This window comes from Chiloscyllium plagiosum, unplaced genomic scaffold (assembly GCF_037043375.1).
Source record: "Chiloscyllium plagiosum isolate Xiang-an unplaced genomic scaffold, Cpla_swu_hap1 HiC_scaffold_21, whole genome shotgun sequence".
NCBI lineage: Eukaryota > Metazoa > Chordata > Chondrichthyes > Orectolobiformes > Hemiscylliidae > Chiloscyllium > Chiloscyllium plagiosum.
The window spans coordinates 22,840,189-22,865,429 of record NW_028270159.1 but is presented as its reverse complement, the minus strand read 5'-3'; positions in this window follow the sequence as shown (position 1 = coordinate 22,865,429).

The window sequence follows — 25,241 nt, the reverse complement described above, 5'->3', positions numbered from 1 at the left end:
AAGAATAAAATTGTTATTTTTCTTTAAGTAGTAGAATTTCGGTAGTTCTCTGTTACTCATACTTTAGAGATTACGAGGCGAGGTGGGCTTTTCTATGTGTTTGGTTTAATTAGCACAAAGAGTCATAGTCATAGAGTCATAGAGATGTACTGCACGGAAACAGACCCTTCGGTCCAACTCGTCCATGCCGACCAGATATCCCAACCCAATCTAGTCCCACCTGTAGGCATGAGGCCCATATCCCTCCAAACCCCTCCTATTCATATACCCATCCAGATGCCTTTTAAATGTTGTAATTGTAAATAGCCCCCACCATTTCTTCTGGCAGCTCATTCCATACATGTACCACCCTCTGCGTGAAAACGTTGCCCCTTAGGTCTCTTTTATATCTTTCCCCTCTCACCCTAAACCTATGCCCTCTTGTTCTGGACTCCCCCACACCAGGGAAAAGACTTTGTCTATTTATCCTATCCATGCCCCTCAAAATTTTGTAAACGTCTATAAGGTCACCCCTCAGCCTCCGACGTTCCAGGCAAAACAGCCCCAGCCTGTTCAGCCTCTCCCTATAGCTCAAATCCTCCAACCCTGGTAACTTCCTTGTAAATCTTTTCTGAACCCTTTCAAGTTTCACAACATCTTTCCGATAGGAAGGTGACCAGAATTGCATGCAATATTCTAAAAGTGGCCTAACCAATGTCCTGTACAGCCACAATATGACCTCCCAACTCCTGTACTCAATACTCTGACCAATAAAGGAAAGCATACCAAACGCCTTCTTCACTATCCTACCTACCTGCGACTCCACTTTCAAGGAGCTATGAACCTGCATGCCAAGGTCTCTTTGTTCAGCAACACTCCCAAGGACCTTACCATTAAGTGTATAAGTCCTGCTAAGATTTGCTTTCCCAAAATGCAGCACCTCGCATTTATCAAAACTAAACTCCATCTGTCACTTCTCAGCCCATTAGCCCATCTGATCAAGATCCTATTGCAATCTGAGGTAACCTTCTTCGCTGTCTACTACACCTCCAATTTTAGTGTCATCTGCAAACTTACTAACTAAACCTCTTCTGCTCATATCCAAATCATTTATAAAAATGATGAAAAGTAGTGGACCCAGCACCGATCCTTGTGGCAGTCCACTGGTCATAGGCCTCCAGTCTGAATAACAACCCTCCACCACCACCCTCTGTGTTCTACCTTTGAGCCAGTTTTGTATCCACATGGCTAGATCTCCCTGTATTCCATGTGATCTAACCTTGCTAACCAGTCTCCCATGGGGAACATTATTGAATGCCTTACTGAAATCCGTTCTGCCCTCATCAAGGTTTATCATCATGTCATAACAGTTTAGAAAAAAAGAATTAGCAAAGAGGTTAGAATTGGGTTTAACCAAGAACAAAAGTAAAGCTGAAATTGTAAGGGAGTTACTTAAACACTTAGGTGTCTCAGAAAAACAGACAAGTGCAGTAGAGTTAGAAAAACTTAAATTACAATTGAGGAAAATGGAGTTAGAAGATAAACAAAGAGAGGCGTAAAAGAAAGGGAGAGAGAAAGAGAAAGAGAGAGAGAAGAAAGAGAGAGGGGAAAAATAAAGAGAGAGAAGATTCTTAGCTGAGCAAAGAGAGAAGAAAGAGAAAGAGAGAATTTGAACTTCAGCAGTTGCGATATAGTCAGCAAAGTTAACAGGATGGAGATGAAAAGAGGAGGTCAGACTAAACTGGTAAGCAGAGCTAGTGAGCTATTTGGAGTGCTGTCAGATGAAGGGTCAAGAGATTATGAAGAGGTCAAACAGGCTATTTTAAGTGCTTATGAATTGGTACCAGAAGTGTATAGAAAGCAGTTCAGAAACACAAAGAAGGAACTTAAAGACTTATGTTGAGTTCGAAAGAATTAAACATAGTCATTTTGATAGATGGGTGTGAGGCTTAACGTGGCTCTAAGAGAGATTATTCTGCTGAGAGAGTTTAAAAACTCACTTCCAGAGATGATAAGAATTCACATGGGATGAACAGAACGTTCAAGAAGTGAAAAGAGCAGCAGAGATTCCAGATGAATATACATTGGTACATAAGGCAATATTTAGCTTCCGGCAAGAATTTCATCCTGTGAGGGATAGAAATTGGGAGAAGGGGAGATCCTACACTACAAACCAAAGAATAGAGAACACTGGTAATTGTTTACCACAGGTTAAAAAAGAAGCCCAAGAGGATGGAAAGGAGGTGAAAGGCTTTATGTGTTTTCACTGTAATGGAGTGGACACAGAAAACTACAGTGTCGGTGGTTTAAGAGGGCATTGGGAAAAGGTGTTTTCATGGCCAGAATGTGAGACACGCAAAGTCACAGTGCTGGTCATTAAAGAAAGGCACTGTGGGAAAAGATGTGGTATAAAAAGCTAAGCCAGTGGCATTCATGAAAGTAGTAAAGAAAACCCCAAGAAAAGTCGAGGAGCTGCAGGAGAGTGCACAGCCAAGGCAGGGGCTGGGTGTGGAGTTACTGCCCGATCTCTATGAAGTATTTGCCTCTATGGGCAAAGTTTACTCCGAAAGAATAGGGGGAGAAGGGAAAGAAGTTAGAATTTTGAGAGATTCAGGATCTAACCAGTCTCTAATAGTAAGAGATGAATGTATTTGCACTCTTTCTAACCTGTTCCTTAGAGAGAGTGGTAATTTGTGGGATAGATGGACAGAAGTTTAGCATTCCCCTATGTAAGATCAGGTTTGAGTGCCAACTCAAGACTGGGGAAGTAACAGTGGGAATGATTGACAGAGTGTCAGTTCCAGGAATATAGTTTGTTCTTGGGAATGATTTAGCAGGATCCAAGGTGGGAGTGACACCCCTTGTTGTGGAGAACCCCAAGGAAGATCAGGGAACTAAGGAGTTAAAAGAAAAATATCTTTGTATTTTCCCAGACCATGTAGTAACAAGATCCCACTATCATAAGTCACAGCATGAAGCAAAGACTAAAGAAAAAGATGATGGAGTTGAGATTCAGTTAGCAGATTCCCTGTTTGATGTAATGGTACAGGAAAAACCTGAAGAGGCAGAAAGTCAGGCAGAAGTGTTTAGTTCTGAAAGGTTAATGGACTTACAATGGAAAGACGAGACAATCAAAGACATATTTGTTAATGCATACTCTGAAAAGGAGGCAGGGAATATTCCTTAAAGATAGAATCCTAAGACAAAAATGGAGACCATGGCAGGTTAGTGCAGAGAAGAAATGGGCTGAAGTGTGCAAAATTGTGTTGCCGGTAGCATACAGACAGGAAGTGTTATGGGTAGCACATGAACTACCATTAGGAGGTCACCTAAGTGTGCGGAAGACTCAGACTAAGGTAAAAAAGCATTTCTATTGGCTTGGACTGCACAAAGATGTGGTTAATCTTTGCTGTGTGTCATACATGCCAAACGGTAGGTAAGCCACAGACAATAAAACCAGCACCTTTGTTGCCAATTCCCGCATTCGAAGAACCTTTCATGCGGGTTGTGATTGATTGTGTTGGTCCCCTCCCAATATCTAAAAGTGGGAGCCAGTACTTGCTAACCATAATGGATGTGTCTACCAGATTTCCAGAGCCAATTCCATTATGGAGTATTAAGGCAAAAAAGGTGGTAGAGGAGTTAGTATCTTTCTTCATGTGGTATGGGCTACCCAGAGAGATTCAGTCAAACCAAAGATCCAATTTTACTGCTAGGCTGTTTAAGGAGGTTATGGATAGCTTAGGCATATAGAACTTTAAATCCAGTGCATATCATCCTGCATCCCAGGGAGCCTTAAAAAAGTGGCATCAGACTCTGAAGATCATGTTAAGAGCATACTGTCAGGATTACCTGAATGATTGGGATAAAGGTATCCCATTCGTGTTGTTTGCCTTAGAGATGCCCCAAATGAATGTACTCAATTTACTGCCTTTGATTTAAGATTCAGACATGAAGTGAGAGGGCCTTTGAAATTAATTAAAGAGAAATTGACAGGACCAAAGTTGGAGATCTCACAGATTATGTGTCGGAGGTAAAGGAGAGATTAAGTTGGGTAGGTGAGTTGGTTAAACTGCACCTGAAGAGGGCACAGCATAGAATGAAGCAGGTGGCAGATAAAAACTCTGAAATTCAGATGTTTTCCCGTTGGGATGACGTATTAGTAATGTTACCATTTGTAGGAGATCCCTTAAAAGCCAGGTTTAGTGGTCCCTGTCAAATTGAGAAAAAGTTGAGTCAGGTGAACTATTTAGTAAAGATGCCAGATAGAAAAAAATCTGTATTAGGAATGTCATGTGAACATGAAAAAAAACCCATTTTAATAGAGAGAAGGAACTGGAGAAACAGGTGTTAGTTACCCTCTGCAGAATGAGGAATCAAATCCAGATGCTGTGGAATTTGATGTGCCTAAAAATATGTTAAACAATGAGGAAATCCTTGAGGAGTGGGATAGGTTAGTAAACAATCTGTCTCAGGAGCAAATAATGTAGTTCAAAGGTTTGTTGCAGCAATATGAGAAAATATGCAGGAATAACATGGGGAGGACTAATACTATTGCACATGAGGTAGAAGTAGGGAATGCTGTTCAGGTAAAACTTAATCCTGACAGACTTAATCCTTACAAAGCCACACAGGTCCAGAAAGAAGTAGATGTGATGCTCAGCGAAGATATCATCAAACCGGGTCAGAGCACCTGGAGTCCGCCGATTGTGTTAGTTCCCAAACCTGAGGGGACTCAATGATTTTGTGTGGACTATCATAAGGTCAATGCTGTAACAAAATTGGACTTATACCTAATACCAAGATTGGAGGACTTTTCAGAGAAAGTTGGTCAAGACAGTTACATCACAAAGTTGTACTTAAAGTGTGGCTATTGGCATGTATCTTTATCAGAGAAAGCAAAAGAAATTTCTGCGTTTGGAATTCCAAATGGGCTATATCAATTCAAAATGATGTCCTTTGGAATGAAGTATGCACCTGCTACACTCCAAAGACTCATGAACAGAGTTGTGAACAAACTGTGCAGTCTATCTGGATGATGTAGTGGTCTTCAGTGAGTTCTGGAAAGATCACATGGTACAGACGGCAGAGCTCTTTGAATGATTAAAAGAAGCAAAACTTAATAAACTTAAAGAAAACAAAATTCGTGAAAGCAGAGTTGATGTTCTTGGGCCATAACATCAGTCATGGAAGGTTGATCCCAAGGAATGCAAAGACAAAGGCCATCGGCAAGTTTCCACATCCAACCTCAAAGAAAGAGGTGCTTTGATTTTTTGGGGACTAAGCGGATTCTACCAGAAGTTTGTTCCAAACTTCAGCGGCATAGTGGTGCCATTAACAGATTTACTGAAGAACAACACAAAATTCCAGTTGACAGAACAATGCCAGGAGGTATTTGACAATTTTAAAGCAGTATTAATCACCGTCCCAGTTTTAGCTACACCAAACTTGTTGAAACCCTTCAAAGTTAAAATTGATTGGAGTTGGAGCTGTACTGCTACAGGAAAATGACGATAGAATTGAACTTTTCAAAGAAACTCAGCATTCACCAGAGAAAATACTCTATGATTGAAAAGGAATTACAGAGGAACCTTAATTATCTGAACGAGATCAGCGGGCACTATTTCGTTCAGATAACTGATTATTCGGTTAATTGATTTCCTCCGGGGCTTGGAGTTTTCTGTGAAGTCTGCTCCACGTTCAGGAGACTAGGCAGCAGCACACCGTGTGCGAGACACCGCCCCCCCCCCCCCCCCCCCCGCCCGCCCCCAACCATGCAGCCCCAAACCCGCAGCCACAAATCCACTCCCCAAACCCATAGCAACCCCGTCCACTCCTAGCCCACCCCGTCCACCCCCAGCCCGCCCCAACACTGCAGCCCCAACCCCGCTCCCCCAACCCCATACCCCAGTCCATCCACACTCAGCATCTGACCTGCGCCCCCGCCCCTGACCGATCCACCCTCCCGTCCGCTCTCCCCAAGCCGGACTGGATACCAACAGTAAGACTGCTGCTGCCTTTGTGGGGTAAGTCTCCAAATAGCGCCACACACAAAAAATACTTTTTGACAGGTTCCACCTTGTATAGGATTATATTGGTGAGATTATCTGGGGAAGGGAGTTTAGATTTCACCCCCATGTAGAACTCCAGGGAAAGTGTGGGGTGAGAGAGAGGGTGGGAGGTCAGTCATTTAGAGATGGTGTCTAGACAGCCCAGGACTGTTCTCAGCAGCATTTCAGTGAGCCGAGTTCGTTTTTAATCATTATACCTGTAAACAAAAGACGTGGGTTGAAACAGCTCTTTGACGTAATGTTTCTATCGGGACCTTGAAATCCCCTTCGGATAATCCGATATTCGGATAATTGATATTCGGATAATCGATGTTCCTTTGTATTGAGTTTGGTGGTGGCCTTATAACATCTTATGTCACGAACAATGTGTCAGACATGGTTGTGTCCACGGATCACAATCCTCTTACATTCTTGGAACGATTTAAAGCCAAGTATGAGACTATTTCTTTGGTGTCTTGTGTTACAGATTTTTAATTTACAAATCATACATATAGTGGGTCATAAGAAGGTGATAGCAGATGCGTTAAAATGGATTTAACAAATAAAGTAGATACGATTGAACAGATACCAACGTTTTTTATATATGTGTGTACAGAAGTTAATATGAACTTAGATTAATGACTTGTATATTTCATGACAATGGGGTGAAGAAATAGAACCATCATTGTGATGGTTCATTGATTTCCTTAAGGGGGAGGTATTATAAAGCTGAAGGCGTGTCTTTAAGAGAGACTGAAAGCTAAAATGCTGGCAAGCACATGTCATGTGACCAACTTGCAGGCACAAATTGTACTGGACAATTTGAAGATGTCACATTTGGGCTATAATCTAGATATATGAGTTGTTTTCATAACAGTTCGAATTTAACCACTCAGTTCAAATTATGCTCCAAGATACTAAAACCCAATTGATTTTGAATTTTACTGTTTTGACAACATTGTATCAATGAGATGATCTGATGTTGGGGTATAAAAAGCCAGAGAAAGAGCACCTAGTGCCATCAAAAGACTGCTATTCAAAAACAGTCTCTATTAAAGGTACCTTTTTCACATGAAACATCTTTACAGCAGAAGACAGAAGATGACCCAGGGAGATTTAGAAACAAAGTAAAATCGACACCGGAGACAATAGCTGCTGTCTAGTTTTGAAAATTGATTTGCTGTAAATTTAATAGGGACTTTATCCGATCAGTATATTGTTATAGAGTGGGAGGTTGATAATAAAGCTTTAAGACAAAGGAGGCTTAGAATTGTAAATAGTTGTTGCTTAATGTTCACTTTTAGAGTTAAAGGATAAAATTGATAATTTTCCTTTAAATAGTGAAATTTGGGTAGTTCTTTGTAACTCATACTTTACGAGATTACGAGGCAAGGTGGGCTTTCCTGTGTGGTTTAATTAGCAGAATGGTTTACCGCCATGTTATTACATAATCAAAATCTCTCCAAGGTCAGGGAAGAATTGAATCACTAGTTTCATGATCCACATTACTTTGCTATTAGGTTTATTAATCAGAACCCCTGTAAACCGTGCATTATTGGAATTTACATTCCCAATCTGGAAGCTACAATAGAAGGGAATGTGTTTTAGCGATGGAGACACAGTATTGTGAGTCTAATTCACTGACCTATGTTTACTGGAGATGCCTCTCTCCACTAGGAGCATTAGATTACCCTTTGTAATTCTTTTGTTCAATAGAATGTGAAGATTGCAATTTAAATGTGTTGATACAATTCTCTTTCTATATATCGAAGCTGATAATGTTTCATATTTCAGAAAACATAAAATATTAAAACATTATGGCAGTAAGCCATATATGAATTCCAACGTCCACATTTTTAGTAAAATTGACTGTAATAAATTTTTCACAATAAATATTTCTTCCAACCATTCATTGTGCAGTAGTCATTCATTGGTAAGTATCCAGCAAATTTTACCATGCCCTTTAATAAGATCACAGTTGATCTGACTGTGATCTCAACCATCTCTTTACCTCACTACTGATACCCTTTGACTCACTTGTTAGTTAAGAGTCTGAAATAACTCCACTAAGGCTGGGTGAAATACTCTTTCAGGGGTTGTTGTGGACTTGTTGGGCCGAAAGAACTGCTTCCACACTTGAGGATTCTATATTGCAGAACCAGATCTCCAGCAACCCTACATCTGCTGTGGTCACAGCATGTGCACCAGCTTGGTGAAGATGCCACGCCAACTGAGGGACCAACACATTACACCAAAAAGGGCATGTCTATTGCGCTCTGACCCTCTTTCCATCCCAACCCACATCAACCATTCAACCAATTTTCATTGCATTGAGTAAAATCCATTGTCATATCTACATGAATTATGATGCAGCAATGTTCCCCTCCTTCTACAGCACTTTTGCACAAATGATGGGGCATGATTGCCCATCATTCGCCTGCTTTTAAGTTATTGCTGCTAGCGTTTGCTTCACTGAGATGACACTAGCACCAATGGCATGGTGCAATCTTCTTTTGACCAGCATTTGATGCCAAACACGTTAACTCTTCATGTACTGCATATGCGCAAAGGATTGTTGGCAGTTGAAATGTAGTTGGAGTTTGAAAACCCATATTCACACATTTGCCCCTTTGATGTCCTAGCATCTTGCAGACAAGGATCTTGTGTGATCAAAGAACAGTATAGCACAGGAACAGGCCCTCTGGCCTACCAAGACCCATCACCCATCATAGTGATACTGATTCCTCCCATCTGGGGCATGATCCAACCATTATTCAGTTGCAGTGCATATCATATTTCAGTTGGGCGGCACGGTGGCACAGTGGTTAGCACTGCTGCCTCACAGTGCCGGAGACCGGGGTTCAATTTCCGCCTCTGGCGACTGACTGTGTGGAGTTTGCACGTTCTCCCCGTGTCTGTGTGGGTTTCCTACGGGTGCTCCAGTTTCCTCCCACAGTCCAAAGATGTGCAGGTCAGGTGAATTGGCCCTGCTAAATTGCCCGTAGTGTTAGGTAAGGGGTAAATGTAGGGGAGAAAGTGAGGTCTGCAGATGCTGGAGATCAAAGTTGAAACTTTATTGCTGGAAAAGCACAGCAGGTCAGGCAGCATCCAGGGAACAGGAGATTCGACGTTTCGGGCACAGGCCCTTCTTCAGGAATGAGCAGAGAGTGTTCAGCAGGAGAAGATAAAAGGTAGGGAGGAGGGACTTGGAGGAGGGGCGTTGGAAATGTGAATGGTGGAAAGAGGTCAAGGTGAGGGTGATAGGTCGGAGTAGGATGGAGGGGTATGGGTTGGTTGCGCTTCGGCGGGTCGGTGTGGACTTGTTGGGCCGAAGGGCCTGTTTCCACACTGTAATGTAATGTAATGTAATCTAATCTAGTGAACAGCAAGTGTTGGCAGGGAATACATTCACAGTAACCCCTAGACTGACAGTGGCTTCAACACCCTATGCCTAGATTAGATTCTCTATAGTGTGGAAACAGGCCATTTGCCAGTGTGCAGGTAGGTCCAAAGTGAGCAAGTACTAAAGGCACAATCAAGCAGCATGAAATGCAGCCGACTCCAGTTTGTGAGCTGAGTGCCTGCTCTCGCACACAAAATGACCCAGCTACAGCATTTCAAAGCTCATAGTGGGTGGCACAGTGGTTAGCACTGCTGCCTCACAGCGCCAGAGATCCGGGTTCAATTCCCGCCTCAGGTGACTGACTGTGTGGAGTTTGCACATTCTCCCTGTGTCTGGGTGGATTTCCTCCCATAGTCCAAAAATGTGCAGGTTAGGTGATTGGCCATGCTAAATTGCCTGTAGTGTTAGGTGAAAGGGTAAATGTAGGGGAATGGGTCTGGGTGGGTTGCTCTTTGGAGGGTCGGTGTGGGCTTGTTGGGCCAAAGGGCCTGTTTCCACACTGTAATTAATCTAATTGTCGGCAGACCCTGAATTTCCTGGTTTCCTGAGCAGCCTGCAATTGGAGAGGAGAGATGTTCTGTTGGTTGTGAGGGGTTGACAATTGTCAAGTGCCAGTGTCCATGGATGAGCTCATGTCTGTAGATCATGCCCTGAGATGCAGTTTGGTGCTAAGCAACATAGACGCTCCACTGAAGTCAGCAGTTACCCGCTCTGATTCCCATGATTCACTTGGCATCTGGATGGTTTGATGCATTCTGTAAGACAGGAGTGAATATTAATGAGATAGCTTAAGCCCTTAACAGGGTGTATAACAAGCCCGAAACCTCCTTAATTGGCAATTTTTCTGCCAAATGAGAAACTCGCATTGCCGCTTGGCAAAACCATCAAAGATGGAGCGAGACAATCCAGATGGTGAGATAAACCCCACCAGATTTCTCGTATGACTCCACCACAGATTTCACACCCTTTCGGGGGATTCCGCCCTGTGAAAGAACAAAGCAAAACAAAAACTGGAATTAAACATGTGAACTGGAAGGTCACGTTAAAAATGCTTTATGTTCATTCTATCCAGGTTGTTTCTAAATTGCAAGTGGATTTTAAGTGACAGCGTGCTTTCTGAATGTTTTATCTCCCCTTCATTTCCTGCCTGATGCTACAAAATGGTTTCAGGTGATCTTAGAAGCCGATCGATTTGCAAAGCATTTCTGGCTCTTCAGCCCCTACTTGTGGTGTCATATGTATTTCAAAAATCACCATGATGCCAATGGTCTATGCAGATAAGCTAGTCTAATGACAAAGATTTTCAAATGCAATCTATGTTCAATTTATTGGGAACACTTAATCCAAACTTCACAAACAGTTGAACAATTGATTATTTGCACATGTAAAATTTGTGAAGTACAACGGAGTCTTAGGATACAAATATGTGAATGCGATACACCTTCTTGTGTACTAAGGAAAAGACTTACAAAGGGTTTAGTTTTTTTCTATGTGTTGCTTGCAAAAAGAAACCACATGAAAAATGTACCTGGTTATGTTGCTTGCAACCTTCAACACCAGCAAAGCACATCAAAGTAAATACTTTTGTTCTATTTCTTCACGTAACCCACAACGCTTCAACATCATTTGTCTTCAAGTTATGCATATAATTCTCTACCCAACTGAAGTATCAAATTGAACACAGGGATTTATGGAAAGCTGATTTACCACTATTATTATAAAGGTGTGCACCCACTGCATAATGCTCTTACATACGAGCTGTTTCCCTAAGTAATTGTTCACTGTTAGTCAAAGGATTACCACATTTTAAAAAGGTTCAAATGCCAGGAGCCCAACTGCTGTAAATAGACGTTTTTGTCCTCAGGTCACTTAGGGATAATTGAGAGGCTCCTTTTCTCTTTTTATACATTTTTTGGCATAAGAATGTAATTGTGATCTGTCAACTTCAATATCGTGAATTATGTTTGAAGTTGATGGGTACACTTTCAAACTTTTATATCTAGTTGGAGTTAAAATTAAGTGCAAAACTATTTTTTTGTACAGCTACAGAATAAACTCATCTCATAACTGCAAAGCATTAGTTTGGATTTTATTTGAAGAATTACTATGGCGTTTCCATGATTTTAATGTCAGGTTTTACCTTTTGTAAATTGCAAACTCAGTAATCATGTAATGTTAGGCCGTGTAAGAAAACCTTCAGGCCTCAATTCTAAATTTACCTTAATGTTTGTCAATAAAGTTTTGCTCACCTATTTATTTACAAACACTTCTTCAGTGACAATCTCCACTTGCATGTGAATTTCAGCACCTCCTTAGTGGTATACATAAACTGCACTTCCCCATTCACTACTTGTACAGTGAATCCAATCAAAATCAATTGCATTGCCTATATCAAGGCATAAACATTATTATTTTAAAACAAAGCAACGTTATAAAACGTTAAGAATATTCACGCATTTGTGATCCAGCAATTTTATGCTACTAGTCGAGTTTAATTTGACACTCATTAAATTCACTTGGATGAAAGATAATAATCCTTTAAAATATCAAACAGCCCGCTGAAGTCAGAGGTTACTTACCTAGTTGCCCAGTTTTGGACATCCACTACTGGTGTTATGGACCCCCTTGGATCTTTTTAAGAAAGTAGCCCACAACTTAACTTTACTCATTGTTTAAAGCAGGTGTGTAGTGGATATTCCAGGAGTGATGCAGCTGGCCCACACACTTAGTTTTAAACAAAACAGAATTTATTTGCAAGATTACCAAATGAAACACAAACAAAAGAGCACAGAATAGAGAATAACTTAACCTATCTGAAAACACAGCAGATTATCCCAACTTAATAATGTTGCTTCAAATACATGCAACAATCTCCATTAAACACCCCTTGGCAAAAACGTAAAATCAAACCCAGGGTCTTACAGGAGAGATATCAGAGAGAGAGAGAATCAGCCTGGACCTGCTTCGCTGGGTCCAGCAGCTTCACAATGACTGACTGCTAAAACCAAACCCAAACCCAAACCCAAACCAGAGAAAAGCTGAGCTGGGAGAATTGGCCACACCCCTTTCATTGTACAAATGTCTTTTTTTCAAACTTTAAAGCTTTTTTAAGTAGAGCAACCCCAAACTTGTCAGAACCTGTGTTTTTACAACCTCCTGAAAAAAAACAAAGACAACATAACCTCATTAAAGGAGCAGCATCATCACACCTGCCCTATCAAAACAAAACCATCAATATCCAATTACGGCTTCATTTTAAAGCCCCTTAATTTTAAATTGTTAGTCCGCTATAACACCCATTTATCAGTCGGACTGGTATCCCTCTTCATCTGTGTGTATGGATGAATACTAGTGATAGTTGGTCATGCCTTTTGGTGGCTACTTGGTGCTCATGTTTCCTGGTGGCTAGTTTCCTGCCCATTTGTCTAATGCAATGTTTGTTGCAGTTCTTGTAGGGTATTTTGTATATGATGTTCATTCTGCTTGTTGTTGGTATGGGATCCTTTAAATCCATCAGGAGCTGTTTCAGTGTGGTGGTAGGTTTATGGGCTACCATGGTACCTAGGGGCCAGAGTGATTGGTCGTCATCTCTGAGATATCTTTAATGTATGGCAGCGTGGCTGAAGTCTCTGGGCGCATTGTGTCTTCTTGATTAGGTCTGTTGTGCAGGAATTGGCGGACTGTGCTTATTAGTTGGTACCCGTTGTTCCTGAATATATTTTATAAGTGTTTTTCCTCAACTTCTCATAGTTCCTGTGTGTTGTGGATAATTTTAATAATGTCCTGATGCAGCACCATTGGTAGGTGTTGGGATGATTGTTCCTGTAGTTGAGTATCTGGACAGTGTGTGTGGCTTTCTTGTAGACGCTGGTCTGCAGCTTTCCATTGGCTTTTCATTCTACCGTGACGTCTAGGAAGGGGAGTCTGTTGTTGTTCACTTCTTCTTTGGTGAACTTTATACCAGTAAGGATGTTGTTTATGTATTTGTGGGTTTCTTCTAATTTGTTGCATTTCATGATGACAAAGGTGTCATCCACACAGCGGACCCAAAGCTTAGGTTGGATCGTGGAAATGGCTGTTTGATCTAACCTCTGCATTATTGCTTCTGCTATGAGTCCTGATATTGGTTATCCCATAGCCAACTTGTTGACTCGTTTGTAGATCTTGTCATTGAAGGTGAAGTGGGTTGTGAGGCACAGGCCTACTAGTTTGAGGATGCTGTCCTTGCTGATGGAGTTGGTGCTGTCTAGTGTTTGTGTCCTTGGTTCATCTGGAAGTGAGGTCAGTGTTTGGTTCTTCCCTCTGTGTTGTAACCAATGCCATGGTCTCTTTTGGCCTTCCTTCCCTGTCAAAATACCTTTTGAGCATATTCACATGACACACTCTGTGAGATTTCTTTCTGTCTGAAATCCTTATCAAGTAGTTCACCCCACTCAATTTCCTTTTGACTTCATAAGGTCCACTAAATCTTGCTTTTTTAAGGTTCACCTAACACTGGAAGTAACACTAATACCTTATCCCCTATAGCAAAATTGTGAGTTTTTGATTTCTTGCCTGCTTCCTTTTTCATTGCAAGCTGTGATACTTTTAATTGCTGTCTAGCCAACACCCCTGCTCTATTTAATCGTTCCCTAAAATTTCACACATAGTCCAATGATATGGTTTCTGAATTCTTACTTATCATTTTCTCCTTAATTAATTTTAGCTATCCTCTCAATTTATGCCCAAAGACTAATTCAAATGGACTGAATTTGGTCGATTCATTTGGTGCATCTTTGATCACAAAAAGTACAAATGGAATTCCCTTATCCTAAACATCTGGATAGTCTTGGCTATAACCCCTCAACATGGTTTTTAATGTCTAATGCCACCATTCTCGCGCTCCCTGTGACTCTGGATGGTACGCAGTAGATTTAAATGGTTTTATTCCTAAACTGTCCATAATTAGGGCAGCACGGTGGCACAGTGGTTAGCACTGTTGCCTCACAGCGCCAGAGACCTGGGTTCAATTCCCGCCTCAGGCAACTGACTGTGTGGAGTTTGCACGTTCTCCCCGTGTCTGCGTGGGTTTCCTCCGGGTGCTCCGGTTTCCTCCCACAGTCCAAAAATGTGCAGGTCAGGTGAATTGGCCATGCTAAATTGCCCATAGTGTTAGGTAAGGGGTAAATGTAGGGGAATGGGTCTGGGTGGGTTGCGCTTCGGTGGGTCAGTGTGGACTTGTTGGGCCGAAGGGCCTGTTTCCACACTGTAAGTAAGTAATCTAATCTAATCTAATCTGATTGTATCTCTGTGAGTAGTCCATATCTACTGAAAGATTGGAGTAACTCTCTACAATCCTTGTAGCTGTGATATTGTGTAATGGAACAGCCTCTAGAAATCTAATGAACACATCCATTATTGTGAACAATTACTGATTCCCACTTTTCGTTTCAGATAGGGGACCTACACAATCATTTACGTCTCTTGTAAAAGGTTCCTCAAATGCAGGAATAGGTATTAACGGTGCAGGTTTTATTACTGCCTGTGGTTTTCCAATTACTTGACATGCATAACATGTCTGGCAACATTCAATTGCAACCTTGTGCAATCCAGGCTAGTCAAAATGTTTTTGGATTTTAACTTGTGTTTTTCTCACTCCTAAATGATCCCCTAGTGGTAACTCACGCGCTACCTGCAATACTTCCTTTCTATAACCCACAAGCAATACGACTTGATGAACGTCTGCCCATTTCTCATCTGCCTGAATATGTAATGGTCTCCATTTCCTCATTAAGGCATCATTTTTAAGATAATAACCTTCAGGGATACATTTGGATTCTTTTTATGTGTATGCCTTTTGATACAATTGCTTTAAATATTCAACTTTCTGCTGTAACTCACTGAATGTAACTGAGCTAAAGATGTCTGCTGTGTCATCGATCTGCTCCTGGTTTGCATCAACCATCTGATCAAACAGGGTCTCTGCTAATGCCACTTCAACTTTCTTTTCTGTACTCTTTGATCTCTCCTGTTTCAACAAGTGACTTTGTGACCTTGTTACCACACAGTCGGAAAACAAATCCCAGGATATGTGTCCTGCAATAGTTCAGTTGCCTGAGTTCCCACTGGCCTTTCAACCACAGTAAGCAGCACTCCTACCTGTGAACCAGCTACATCATTAGCAAGGAAAAATTGTATTCCTAGAGCTGAGAGTTTGTCCAGTACTCCAACCACTCTTCACTGGAAACTCTAACCTCACTTTACATAATTGAGAGCTTTTTATCTCAACGTGAATTCCTGTTATTAGTATATTTTCTAGCAATAGTTCTTCAGAGGTAAATATCTCGACATCGTTCAACATCAAAGATTAAGAGGATCCTGTTTCTCTTAACATTGTAACCTCTTTACATGCTGCTCCTGGTCTATGCGAATAAACTTTACCTTCGCAGGTTTTAGATCTGGCACTTCTTCCTTAACCAACCGCTGACCAGCTTGTACATTCTGGTGCAGCTTTCTAGCTCCACTGTACTTTCCATTACCACTCCAACAAAATTCACTGGCTTATCCTGTTTTCTGACATCTGGCTTCCTAACCCACCAACACTGTGATTTCATGTGGCCTACTTTATTGCAGTGAAAACTCTGGAGCTTTTTAACTTCTCTTTCTCCTTCAAGGATTTCCTTTTTACCTTGTGGTAAGTTATCCTTGTGATCTTCCTTGCCACATGAGGGTTTCCCTTTTCCCTAATTTCTATCCTCAAGGATTGAGATTGATTTTGGAAGCCAAACTTTGATTTATGGACCAACTCATAATCATCAGCCATTTCAGCTTCTAATTTTGCTGTTGTAACTTTCTGCTCTTCAACATGAGTTCTCACTACTTCAGGAAGTGAATGTTTGAACTCCTGTCGATGTCGCAACTTCTGAAGCTCAAACTCCTTTTTCTTCCTTTTCTCTTTGTCCTTTTCTTTCTCTTCTCTTTCTCTCTCTTCTCTCTGCTTTTTAATTGTCATTTAAACCATTACATTTCTGTTGCACTTTCCTTGTCTTTTGCCTCTCACTCGAGCTGTTTCATTTTCAGTTGAGCGATAGCCATCTCTAAAGATTGTGATGGTGTTTCCAGCAAATTTAAATGTTGAGCTATTGCTGTAATTATCTCTTCTTTCCTCATGGAAGGAGACAGCTCCAGCTTGTCTGCTAATTCCAGCAGCTTCATCTTAATCACCTTTTGCAAAACTCACAAAGTCACTTCTTCCACCCCCAGTAAACTCTTGGTGACTGAAAGAGTCATTGCTGTCCCAAGCAGTGTTAAACCAACCAAATTCAACACCCGGAACAAACGACACTAACACCTACCACTCACTGCCTTCGAGTCCAACAGCCCCAGTCCCAATTTGGAACTCCAGTGGAGGGCACAAGAATCTGAATTGACTCCCGGTGGGATGTGGACTTTCTTTGTTATTCCCCCTCACTTCATGGAAGCAGGAAGAGGATCATCCCTAAGTATTGGTAGAAGAGAACGAGCTACTCCATTTCACTACTGGATTTTTGATAGGGCACACATCTTTGTTCCTTGGAACCTGCTACAATAGAATAAATGCAAATTACTCTTACAGGTGGAAATATTACAGAAAGTTATATAATGGTACTCTTTAAAATGAAATTTGTATAGAATATCTTTCCAAACTGTGTTACTAGACATCATTAGAACAATAAAAAGCACACCTCTATTGTAGCTCTTACTTATTAGTATCAATACTAAGGTAGAGATTATGACATATCTTTTTAGAAAGAGAACATAATTGAATCATGTTTTAGAGCATGGATTCACTTTAAGGAGACCTGGAAATATTGCTCCATTCGTGTTATAGTATTATAACATTATTATAGGTGACACTTTCAGATAAGGTATATTTCCTAAAGCAGTGGTTTGTAATGCTACTGCAGTGATATATATGTTGTTTACTTACATTTCAGTCTGCATTTGCTGTAAAGAAAATGTAATAATCCAATCATTTTGACTAACACTGCAGACTTGAAATTTATAAGTTTCTTTGAAAACCTTGTTCATTTGAATTGAGTAGGCTACGTGGGCTTAATGTCGAGTATACTATACTCTCCCGGAATGCTAAAACATCGATGTGACTCAGTACGAAAAGTGGAGGAATAGGACACTAGGACACTAGTGAAGAGAAATCAAAAGGACGATTGTGTTTCTAATCAAGGAATTGGTTCAGTAATTACTGACAAGCATACAATTCAGAACATATTGAACTTCAAATGAAAACACAAAAATTGATTTTTCAAATTTGAACAATTGCTCTGTAGTTACAGATTAGATTATTTGGTTAATTTTGTTGCTTGGACAATAATACTTTGGAGCAGATCACCCATTCTTTATTGAATCCATCCAACTCTCAGTTCAATGATATTAGAGTTGCAGGTTCATTGTGATATTTTATAACTGTTGTCTCAGCATTAACCGACTTAATACTTCTCACCTTATGAATGACAAACTTTATTCCTGGGCTTTAATTCATCCCTTCTTCAAATATCATTATATGTGATAACAATAAATGCATATTATTTAAGGAAACAGGGTTAGGGATTTGTTTATGTTAGCTCTATGAATGTGAACATTCACATTTCAGAGTAAGTCTTCTTCAGGAACATTTTCAAATAAATGAGAGCACAAATTCCATGACTTCTCAACAGAAATACCTCAAACCTAATATTTTATGGAATATTAGTGTGCTACTTTAGGAAAGAATTGATATAAAAGAATTTTGCGTTTCCCAGTCCTTGTACTTCCTCCTTTCCATTGTTGGTTAATCCCATAAACTACAGCTAATTTCCTGTCCTCTCCAATCACCAAGCTCCATTGGTGTGTTGGGTGGTGCACACAGATTACCAGATCCAAACAAACAAAGGGTTTTGATCTCAATTGAAGAACAGTGGGTGAGTGCACTTAATATGTTTGCTGTCCATTTTGCACCAAATGTAAAAAGTGGCCTGAAATCCTTGGCTCCCCAACTGAATTGCATTCTGTTCTGGATATTAGCAAATTGCGATTTTTGAGAAGATTCTATGGACTACCTGAAGTACACCAACCAGGGGCCCCCCTCAGACCATAGTCTCACTACCTGGAACACCGACACACAGACTAGATAAAGAAATCCACTGAAAACTAAAATACCTGGTAGAAAACTCATGCCACTCCATTCACTCCGCCCAAGAATTCCTGAATATTGTCAAAGACACCAAGATAGAAGAGGATGAAATAATGGTCTCCTTTGATGTAACAGCCCTGTTTATATCAATTAACGTCAACCTGGCCAGAGAAACACTGACTGCACTACTCGAGGAACCAAGGACCCAAACACCAGACGGCATCAACTTCATCAGCAAGGACAACATCCTCAAGCTAGTCAACCTATGCTTCACAACCCACTTCACTTTCACTGACGAGACCTACATATAAATCAACGGAGCACCCATGGGATCACCAATATTAGGCTTCTGAACAGAAGCAGTAATGCAGAGACCTGAACAAACATACTTCCCCACTGTCCAACCCAAATTTTGGGTCCGCTATGTGAATAACACCTTTGTCATCACAAAACAAAACAAGTTGGAGGAAATCTACAACAACACCAATGCTATCTTTACTGGCATAAAATTCATAAAAAAGGAGAACAACAACAGACTCCTATTCCTAGATGTCACGGTGGAACAAACAGTTAATGGAAAACTTCAAACCAGTGTCTACTAGAAAGCAACACACACAGACCAAATACTTAACTACAGGAGCAATCATCCCAACACCCACAAACAGAGCATCTGGAAATTACTTAAATGGGCCATGACACATTGCAGCACCCAGGATTATGAAGAGCAGAAGAAAAATACCTGTACAGCATATTCAAGATGAACGGGTACCCAATAAACACAGTCCACCGATTCCTAAATAACAAACCCAAGCAAGCAGACACAAGGTGCCCAGAAACTCTAGCCACTCTCCCCTACATCAACGACATCGCTGAAATGATTACCAGACTACTCCGACCCCTTGGCATCATGGTAGCCCACCAACCTACCAATACACTGAAACAGCGGCTGATGAACCTGAAGGACCCTATATAAACAACCAGTAAAATTAGTGTCATTTACAAAATACCATGCAAGGACTGTAACAAACATTACATCAGGCAGCCAGGCAGAAAACTAGCCACCAGGGTATACAAATACCAACTAGCCACCAAAAAACATGACCCACTATCACTAGTATTCTTACATACTAGCTCAGCAAGGGGATGGGAACCTGTGGTGTAGTTCAGGTGTACAGGAGGATGAGAGTAGGGAGGACATGGACATGATTTCACGGTCACAGAAGTGTGTTCGCAGACAGCGAATGGTTTGAAATGTATCTACTTCAACACCAGGAGTATCTGGAATAAGGTAAGTGAACTTGCAGCATGGACAGGTACCTGGGACTTCGATGTTATGGCCATTTAAGAGACATGGATAGTGAAGGGTCAGGAATGAATGTTGCAAGTTCCAGGGTTTAGATCTTCCATTAAGATCAGGGAAGCTGGTAAAAGAGGGGGAGGTGTGCCTTAATAGTCAAGAACAGTATAACGGTGGCTGAAAGAACTTTTTTTAATAAATATATTGTGGCTGGTGGAAAGCAGCTTTTATACTTACTTCCATAGATAGGATCCATATGATTGATTACGTTACTCTAGACCGCTGACACAAATCATGACCAGCAAATTATATGTTATTAGTGGGCGGCACGGTGGCACAGTGGTAAGCACTGCTGCCTCACAGCACCGGAGACCCGGGTTCAATTCCTGCCTCAGGCGACTGTCTGTGTGGAGTTTGCACATTCTCCCTGCGTCTGCGTGGGTTTCCTCCGGGTGCTCTGGTTTCCTCCCACAGTCCAAAGATGTGCAGGTCAGGTGAATTGGCCATGCTAAATTGCCCGCAGTGTTAGATAAGGGGTAAATGTAGGGGTATGGGTGGGTTTTGCTTCGGCGGGGCAGTGTGGACTTGTTGGGCCGAAGGGCCTGTTTCCACACTGTAATCTAATCTAATCTAATCTAATGTTAAACTTTTGACGAGGACTCATCTACTGAGGTGGCATGGGCTGAGGTTAGAATCAGGAGAGGAGAGGTCACACTGCTGGGTGTTTTTTATAGGCCTCCGCAGAGTTCCAGGGATGTGGAAGAGAGCATTGGCAAAACAATTCTGGGTAGGAGTGAAGGGAACAGGGTGGTCATTATGGGGGGCTTTAACTTTCACAACATTGACTGGAAATGCTATAACTCTAGTACTTCAGATGGATCAGTTTTTGTCCAAAGTGTGCAGGAGGGTTTCCTGACACAGTATTTCAAAGGGCCGACAAGAGGGGAGGCCACACTGGATCTGATACTTGGTAATGAACCAGGTCAGGTGTTTGATTTAGTGGCAGGTGAGGGGTGACCACTTTGGAGAGAGTGACCATAATTCAGTTACATTTAGTTTAGCGATGGAAAAGAATAGATAAATGCAACAGGGCAAGAGTTATAGATGAGGGAAGGGCAATTATAATGCGATTAGGCAAAACTTAGGAGGCATAGAATGGGGTAGCAAAATGCAGGGGATGGAGACAATGGAAATATGGAGCTGGTTTAAGGAACAGATATTGTGTGTCCATGATAGGTATGTCTCTGTCAGGCAGGGAGGAAGTGATAAGGCAAGGGAACCGTGGTTTACTAACGAAATTATATCTCTTGTTAAACTGAAGAGGGAGGCTTATGTGACATAGAGACAACATGGTTCAGATGAGGCGCTGGAGAGTTACAGATTAGCTAGGAAGGATTTAACGAGAGAGTTAAGAAGATCAAGGAGGGGACATGAGCAGTCTTTAGCAGTGGGAATAAAGGAAAACCCTAAAGCTTTCTATAGTTATGTGAGGAATAAAAGGATGACTAGGGTAGGAATAGCGCCAGTCAAAGACAGAAGTGGAAAGTTGTGTGTGGACCCTGCGGAGATCGAAGAGTTGCTAAACAAATATTTCTCCTCTGTATTCACTCAAAGGAGGATATTGTCGAGGGGAAGACTGAGATACGGGCTATTAGACTAGAAAGGATCGAAGTTAGTAAGGTGTGATCAATTCTAGAAGGTGTGAAAGTAGGTAAGTCCCCAGGGCCGGATGGGATTTACCCAAGGATTCTCTGGGAAGCTAGGGAGGAGATAACGGAGATGGGATAGTGTAGGGGGATTAGTTCACAGGTTAGTGCAACACCAAGGGCTGAAGGGTCTGTTCTGTGCTCTATTGTTCTATTCTATTCTATTCTGTTATATGAGACAAAGAAGGACATCACTTCGACTGGGACAACACATCCATGCCAGCACAGACTAAACAGAGACACACATGGGAATTCCTACAGGCCTGGCATTCAAACCGAATCAATAAATACATTGATTTGGACCCCATTTACCAATGTCTAAGGAAAAGAACTGGAAATGATATCACCCACCTTAAGAGACCAAGACACATAAATAGGAAGTGGGACAGTACACCAGTACTTCACTAGAGGCTCACTGATGATGCTATTTAGCATGGTAACGAAACATCTGAAGCAAAACTACCAGCTCAGCAAGAAAAGTTAGCAAATTGTTTTACACCAGAGGTATTCCATTTTGCAATCAGGAATCTTGTGTTTATTTGTGGATCTGTGGATCACCCACACTGGGGATTTTGAGCATGAAAGTGAGAGACTGGATAAATCCTAAGAAAGTACTCAAAAAAAAATTGATCCCATCAATCCCATGTACAATTTGTTTCATCATGAACTCTATCCAATGTACATAATCTCCGAAGAAAAACTCCTACCTCTTCCCAACATAATACATTCTTCGTAACTACGATTTTTAACAGAGCTTTGGTGTATATGTTTTGTCATCAATGGCTGGAATGGTATTTTGGTGGAGTGTATGAGCCACCTCATAGAATCCCTACGGTGTGGAAACAGGTCATTCAGTCCAATGAGTCCATACCAACCCTCCAAAGAGCATCCCATCCAGGCCCATTCCCCTACCCTATCACCCTGCATTCCAATGGCTAACATACCTAACCTACACATCCCTGGACAGTACCCTGTAATTTAGCATGGTCATTCCACCTAACGTGTATATCTTTGGATTGTGAGAAGAAACTGAAACACCCAGAGAACACCCATGGGAGGAATGTGCAAACACCACACAGAAAGTCACTGAAGGGTGGAATGGGACATGGGTCCCTGGCGCTGTCTGGCAGCAGTGCGAACCACTGAGCCACCGTACCTCTTGTTATTCAATGCACAGGCATTTCATTGCATCAATGCCTGTAAACAGCAAGTGACTGATACAGGATTTGAAGATGAAATTTACCCATTTCAGTTCAAAAAACAACTCAAGAATAGCAGGGATTAATTGATGAGCAGCAGAGTGGCACAGTAGTTAGCACTCCTGCCTCACAGAGCCAGGGACTCAGGTTCAACTCATGGGTTTCCTCCAGATGTTCCAGTTTCCTCCCAATGAACAAACATGTACAAGTTATGTGGATTGGTGCTGCTAAATTGCCCATTGTTTGCAGGGTAGGTGGGTTAGCCATGGTAAATGTGGGATTACAGCGATTGGGGGGGATTCTGGTTGGGATGCTGTATGGAGGGACAGTGCAGATTCAATGGGCCAAATAGCCTCTACCTGTACTGTAGGGATTCTATGAGTCATGTTCTTTATCACTGATGGGAACACTGTGTAATGTGGGAATATATAATTTGCGCAAACTCATTTACAATGAAACATCTTGTTGATTTTATTCCATTGTCCCAGAAAACACAAAAAAGACTTCTCTTAATAATAAGTGGAAAATCCAAAACAAATTTATGCATTTATTCAAACAACTAAAAGCAGAAATTAAACCAGGAATTCAACACTATCAGGTTAAACAGACTTTTCTTAGCACAGAAATTTCATTCAATTTTTTTTCCCTTTTACATACTGTGACAATAATATGGCTTTAAGGAGTGTATTTTGTCCTGGATTTTTTAATGAAGAAAGGTTGGGATAGAAGTGCTGAGCTGTTTGCTCCAAATCAATAGAATAAACAGCTTGTGACACCTTGTTTTTTTTAAAAGTTGGAACAATAGAAGCAGCCTGAACGAGTGGGGTCAAGCTCCCATAGACCCAGAAGTTTTAGATTTAGCTTTCAGCAGTTGCTGGGGTCTTGAAGCTGGATGTGGAAGCTTTTATTCCTCTCTCTGTTACAGCTAAAAGCTGGGGCTCTCTTCCTGCTGCTAGGATTGTATGTGAGACAATCTAGTTTACTGAATTTGTCTTTGCCAAGGGTGTGTTTATGGGATGTTATGATATTGGAACAGTTAATTAGTAGTAGTTAATATTTGTTAAACATTTCAATAGAGCTAATTTGTTTTTGTTCTGACCTATTTTAGTGTATGAATAAAACATGTTTTGTTTCAAGCCTGGTAGTTTGACCAACCAAATTGCATCTGGAACACAACGCCTTACATTTACCTGTAAAATAAGGAAAAGGTAAGGTCTAGACTATTTTTAAAATATATTTTGAGGGGGTTAGGTCTGATCCATAACAATACTGGTAATATGCATTTCTTGTTGGAACTTCATCTATTTTTGTGAAGTCCTTACTAAACAACACCAGAAATATTAAATACAGATCATGCTGCTACTTTATGACACTACAAAAAAACTTCTATGAAGAAACAATTCTGGAAAATGGGCAAACACAGTGGAGGACATACATGAGTACATTATTTGTATACAGCAAGGCTTGGTGGTCAGACACTATTTATGTAATGCCTAAATGGCTATGCTGGAATCAAGTCCAACAACTCAGTTATTCTTCTTATTTTATATATTTATTTCAATTTGACCTTTGAAGTAAGGTTTTCAGAACTTAAGTACAACATCCAGAACAAATGGATGATATTATACTCATTGCCATTTTTACTCAATATTATGTCCTATTATTTCCCCCTACTTGTATGCAGTTTCGTATAATTAATGTGATAACCTCTCTGCCCTGACTTTTTCACCTCTTAGCTGTTATATTTCATGGTTCTTAGCTCCGTGATGGCAGAAGAATCCATCCACTCATTTCCCAAACTTACTTTCATAGAACCATACAGTACAGAAGAGGCCCTTTGGTCGATTGAGTCTCTATTGCAAAACTATTCTAAATCTACAATGAATCCGTTCCTCCAACACTTGACCCATTGCTTTGAAATGCTATGACATCTTTGTCATCTTCCTTCTCATAAGGAATGATTAATGGTTAAAAATGTGGATTGTCTACAATTGTCTACAAATATATAAACAAAATTTTTAGAAATCTATGATTTAGGATTTTGTATCAAATTATAGTATACAAATTATACTCTTCAATTTTTAATGCAAATGGTGGGGAGGTGATTGCCTAGTGGTGTTGTTAATCCAGAGATCCCAGGTAATGTTCTCGGGACTCTAGTTCAAATCCCACCATGACAGATGGTGGAATTTGAATTCAATAAAAGTTTGGAATTAAAACTCTAATGTTGACCGTGAAGCTATGGTCCCTGTCTAAAAAAAGGGTGGCACAGTGGCTCAGTGGTTAGCACGGCATCAGGGACCCAGGTTTGATTCCATGCTCGGGTGACTTCTGTGTGGAGTTTGCACATTCTCCCCGTGTCTGCGTGGGTTTCCTCCATGTGTTCCAGTTTCCTCCTACTAGCCAAAGATGTGCAGGTTAGGTGAATTGGCCACACTACATTGCCCATAGGGTGAGGG